Below are 6,359 nucleotides of genomic sequence, written 5' to 3'. Positions count from 1 at the left end.
AGGGAAAGTGTTCAGTGCAGATCAGTGAGTAAGCACAAGCCCGCCCGTGCTTACCTTGCTCCCAGAGACCCGATCCCTCTCAGGAGGGTAACAAGGGAAAGTGTTCAGTGCAGATCAGTGAGTAAGCACAAGCCCGCCCATGCTTACCTTGGTCCCGGAGACCCGGTCCCTCTCGGGAAGGGTAATGGCAACCAGTGCAAAGATTACAGCCTTGGAAACCCTATGGGACAGTTCTATAGATGAAGAAATCAGGGCTTGAATTCTTACATACTAGTGAAAAAGAACACTCACTTCCATAGTGATACCACCTTGGAAACCCAAGGAGGGGTTGCTATGAGTCAGATCCTACTCAATGGCAGTGAGTTTTTTTTTAAAATATGTAAACATAAACAATCATCTTAGACAGAAATTAAGAAGTGGTCTTTTATTTTTATGCACATATTTCCCTTTTCCAGGAATCCAAATTTCCCTTCTTTGTACAGAAATTTCCCAAACATTTCCAGCATTCAAATCTGGTAGTGGTAGAGTCAGTTGTTATTTCTATTTCTTTCTATCCATTTATCATCACCACTCATTGGAAATTATTGAACTATATCACTAATACCACACACAAGTAAAATTTTGCTAAAGATAATTAAAAAATGATTATAGTATTACATAAACAGGCAGCTGCCAGAAATTCAAGCCAGATTCAAGAGGACATGGAATGAGGGATATCATTGCTAATCTCAGATAAATCTTGGCTGGAAGCAAAGAATACCAGAAAGATGTTAACCTGTGTTTTATCAACTATGCAAAGGCATTTGACTGTGTGTATCATAACAAGTTATGGATAACATTGCAATGAATAGGAATTCAAGAACACTTAATTGTGCTCATGAGGAACCCGTATGTAGACCAAGTCATTTGAAGAGAACATGGGAATACTGAATGGTTCAAAACCAGGAAGGGTGTGCATCAGGGTGTATCTTTCACCACATTTATTCAATTTGTATGCTAAGCAAATAATCGAAAAGCTGGACTACGGGAAGAAGAATGCAGCATCAGGATTCGAGGAAGACTTATTAACAACTTGCAATATGCAGATGACACAACCTTGTTTGCTGAAAGTGAAGATGACTTGAAGCACTTAGTGATGAAGATCAAAGACAACAGCTTCAGTATGGATTATACCTCAACACAGAGAAAACAAAAATCCTTACAACTGGACCAATAAGCAATATCACAAAAATGGAGAAAAGATTGAAATTGTCAGGGAATTCATTTTACTTGGATCCATAGTCAATGTCCATGGAAGCAGCTGTTAAGAAATGATATGACATATTGCACTGGGCAAACATGTGCAAAAGACTTCTTTAAAGTCCAAAGAGCAAAGATGTCACTTTGAAGACTAACATGTGTCTGACCCAAGCCAAAGTATTTTTAATCACTTCATAAGCATGCAAAAGCTGGACAATGAATAAGGAAGATGGCAGAAGAATTGACGCCTTTGAATTGTGGTGTTGGTGAAGAATACTCAAAATACCATGGACTGCCAGAAGAATGAATAAATCTGTCTTGGAAGAAGTACAGCTGGAATGTTCCTTGCAAGTGAGAGTGGCCAGACTTTGTCTCATGCACTTTGGTCATATTGTTAGAAGGGACCAGTCCCTGGAGAAGGATATCATGTCTCATAAAGTAGAAGGTCAGCAAAAAAGGAGAAGATCCTTAACAAGATGGATTGACACAGTAGCTTTGACAATGGGCTCAAACATTGTGAGGATGGAGTAGGACCAGGCATTGTTCATTTTCTGTTGTTAGGTCACTCGCTGTACGTCAGAGCCAACACAACAGCACTTAACAGCAAAAATTGATCTATCTATCTACCTACCTACCTACCTACCTATCTGTATTTTGGAGCAGTTTTAGGTCTATGGAAAAATTGGTCAGAAAGCAGAAAGTTCCATATATCTTCTCTCTGTACATAGTTTTTTCTATTATTAACACCTTGCTTTACTATGCTATACTTGCTACAATTAATGAACCAACACTGACTGATACATTATTATTAACTGAAGTCCATAGTTTATATTGGGGTTCAGTCTATGTACTGTATAGTTCTATGGGTTTTTACATATGTATAATAATGTCATGGATCCACCATTGCAGTATCATGTAAAATAATTTCACTGTTTTTAAAATGCTCTTCTCCCCTTCCCTGAGCCCCTAGCAACCACTGATTTTCCTTTCTTACTGTCTCTATAATTTTGCCTTTTCCAGGGTTTGAAAAGGCTACACATTGTGTAGTTGGAATCATATAATGTGTAGCCTTTTCAGACTGGCTTCTTTCACTTGGCAATACACATTTAAGGCTCCTTCATGTCTTCCCATAGTTTATATAGCTCATTTCTTTTTAATACTCCATTGTTGAGATTTACGGAGCCGTAGTGGTGCAATAAAGAGCTTTGGTGGCATACTGGACAAGGCATTTGGCTACTAACCAAAAGGTCAGTGGTTTAAACCCACCGGCCGCTCCACAGAAGGAAGATGGGGTGATCTACTTCCATAAAGATTTACAGCCTTGGAAACCCAATGGGGGTTGCTATGAGTTGGAATTGACTTGATGGCAGTGAGTTGAGTTTGGTTTGGTTTAGTGGTGCAATGGTTAAGCAGTGGGTTGCTAACTGAGAAGTCTGCACTCACTCTGTAGTAGAAAGATGTGGCAGTCTGCTTCCTTAAAGATTACAGTTTAGGAAACCCTATGCGGGCAGTTCTACTCTGTCCTGTGGAATCACTATCTATCATGATCAACTTAACAGCAATGGGTTTTCATGGATGTACCACAGTTTGTTTATCCATTCAGTGTTAGCTTTTGTTTTTCTGAAAAGTATTTTGCTTCCATTTCTGAAAGATATTTTTGCTGATTACAGTATAATCCTAGCTTGATCTTTTTGATCTTTCAGTAATCTAAAGAGGTTTCTTCATTTCATCCTTGGTTGCATAGTTTCTAATGAGAAGTCTGATGTATATTATTTTTGTTCCTCTGGCTCTTAAGATTTTTCTCTTTATCTCTGATAATATGATATGCCTTGATTTTTATTTATTTACCATGATATTCATTGAGTTTCTTGAATTTGTGGGTTTATAGTTTTTGTAAATTTGGGGAAATCTCAGCTATATTTTAAAAAAATGTTCCTCTCCCCCTCTCCTTTCATATTGGGTGAATTCATTCTCAGTACTAAGACAATACCCTTCCGAGGGAACTACCTAAAATCTTCTGTATTAAAGAGTCTTCCCATTCTAGTTGGTGAAAACTAGAACTATTTCCAGCTAGGAATACATGAGCTCTGAGAATTGTTTTGCCTACTCCTCTCTCCCTCTCCTCTTCTTATCTTTTTTTGTTCTTTTCCCCAATTAGTTTCTATACAAAGATGTGCAAATCAAGACTCAACCAAAGACTCAAACAGACCCCTCTGTAGATATCTGGAGTTCTCTATGTGTGCAACTTCTCATTTTCTGGTTCTCTGCCCCTAAATATTTTCTATCTTCATCTCCCTGAGTTCCCTGATATTAGTCTCCTCAATTTAGCAATATTTCTGGACTCTGGACTCCCCTCTCTATCAGGTAAGACTGGAAACTTCTCCATATACTGTTGTCGTGTAGTTGTTATGTGCCATGGAGTCGGACCCGACTCATAGCGACCCCTCGGACCCCAAGGCTATATCACTACGGAAGTAGATTGACCCATCTTCCTTCTGAGGAGTGGCTGGTGGATTTTAACCGCCAGCCTTCTGGTTAGCAGTCAAGTGCCTTAGGCACTACACTACCAGCGCTCCCTCTCCATGTACCAGGCTATGCCGATCACGTTTCAACTTGTTTGCTTTCCTTCTCTCTGGGATGGCTGTCCTTTCAGTGTATAAAAACCATTATTTCATATATTTTGTCTGATTTTCTTACTGTTTAAGGGAAGAGGATAAATCCATTCTGCATTAGTCAATCATAGTTGGTAGCTAAAGTTTAACTTCAGCATTTTAACAAATATAGAACCAAATTCATCTGACTTTCAGAAATTTGGGTTTAGTGGATCTGGTGTGGAATCCTGGAATATTACTTTAAAAGTATGGGGATGTTTCTGATACACAGCCTGTGTAGGAGATTATTGATACCTTGATACCTGAGGTGGAGCCCCATTCAGACACTTTTTCTGTTTAGATGAATGGCCAGAACTTACTCATTTTTAAAAAGTTTTCTGGTCCTGGGTATGATGGTGTACTTGTAATAGACCAATAATCCAGCTGAAAACAATTAGGAGAGCTAGATAAAATATAAAATATTCATTTGAGGCATCAGAGAACTACTGAGGCAAACAGGACCAGAGAAGACAAGATTTCAGAGAAGGAAAACCATATGCAGAGATGAGATGACACAGTAGTACCTTCTTCTCTTGGGGCAATTCCGGCCATAAGACAAGAGCCTGAATTTGGCAATAGAGTCTGAAAAGAGGCCCGAAGAGGCAAAAATACCTGAAGTTTTCACAGTTAAGCCTGGTTGGAGAGAGACAAAACTTAAAGACCAGAAAGGCCAGATTCTCTGTGCAAAAGGAAATGTAAATAAGTGAGCTCAACACTCTGCCTGTTTTCCTCAAATCATTTGTCAAATTCTGAAGATGCCCAAAACAGAAGGGTAAAAAGCCAAACAGAAAGCCTCTAAAAGTGGAGTAGAGTTTTTGGCAGTCTCACTGTGCTGAGGAAACAAGGATTAGAATTCAATATCCACTGGGATGAGAGGCCCAAGGGAACACACAACACTCTCAGTTGGAATTCCTGGAGGGATATACCGTAGGAGGAGCAGCAAAACAGAGACAGATTAAGCCATGCCAAAATTCAATCTCAAATTAGCACAGTAGCTGAATAATTAAGTGATTAGTTATAATTCTAACTGCTTTACAAAGGAAAAACTGAACCACCTGCAGATCGAGATGCTATTACCTAGAACTACAATAATTTTTCAACTTATTATATGGCATTCTCTCAAAAATTACCAGGCAAGCCAAGAGTGGGGGACGAGGGAGGGGAGGGAGTCTAAAATCAATGGAAAGACTTTGTTGTTGTTGTTGTTATGTGCTGTCGAGTCGGACTCGACTCATAGCGACCCCTCATTGGGTTTCCAAGGCAGTATCACTATGGAAGTAGATTGCCTCATCTTCCTTCCGAGGAGTGGCTAATGGAAAGACTATACAATAGAAATAGACCCTCAGGAGATCAAGATATTATAATTATCAGAAAGGGCTTTAGGTCAGGATTGATATGTCAAGAAAATAGAGGGAAAGGTGTAGGAAATAAATAAAAAAGATGGAAAATTAAAAAAAATACGAAAATTCTAAAATTTAAAAATACAGAAACTAAGGATATCAAGCTCAATTGACACAACATAATATACAAAAATATTGTTCCACATCTAACGTTGGTGTGTAGTGACTGGGGTCTTAAAAGCTTGTGAGCAGCCATCTAAGTGGCAACTATTAGCCTCTCCTCTTAATCTGGAGCAAAGAAGAGTGAAGAAAATCACAGGGACAGTTAGTCCAAAGGACTAATAGACCATGAAAACCTCAACCTACATGATGCAGAGACCAGAAGAAATAAATGGTGCCTGGCTATCAATGCCAACCACTTGGGAAGGGACCAAAATTAGAGATCTGTATAAAGTGGGAAAAGAATGTGGAACAAATCTCAAAACCATAAAGGAGACCAGGCATACTGGTCTGAGGGAGACTGGTGATATCCCAGAGACTATGGCCTTGAGTCACCCTTCGGGCCTGGAATTGATGTCAGTTCCATGGCTTAATTCTCAGTCAAACAATAAATAGGCCTATGAACTAAACACCTGCAGCAGGGAGATGTACTCCTTAGAATAATTAACCATGGGAGATCAGAAGGGCAGCATTTGCACAAGGAGAAATGCAGGGAGGCATGAATGCATAGGTAAGAAGGACACAGGGAAAGGCTAACCACAGGCAGGAAGTGGGAGGTAAGACTTTACACTGCAGGGAAGGTAATCAGTATCACAAAACAAAATGTATTTATGAACTGTTGAATGTAAAGTGAATGTGATTTGTAAAATTTCACCCAAATCACAATAAAAAGTTAAAAAAAAAACCCACCAAAATTAAGAACTCAATAAATGGAAGTAAGAGGAGATTACATAGATGAATAGAAAATACACAAAGTTGTGCACAAAGAAAAAAAAGAGAGATTGGTGAGAATTAAAGACTATAGTCTGTAGTATGGAGTACACCTCAACATAAAGAAAACAAAAATCCTCACAACTGGACCAATAAGCAGCATCACAATAAATGGAAAAAAGATTGAAGTTGTCAAAGA

Source organism: Orycteropus afer, unplaced genomic scaffold (assembly GCF_000298275.1).
Source record: "Orycteropus afer afer isolate SDZICR_OR568_19922 unplaced genomic scaffold, OryAfe1.0 scaffold00024, whole genome shotgun sequence".
In the NCBI taxonomy this organism is placed as follows: Eukaryota; Metazoa; Chordata; class Mammalia; order Tubulidentata; family Orycteropodidae; genus Orycteropus; species Orycteropus afer.
Note: the sequence above shows the minus strand (reverse complement) of the source record.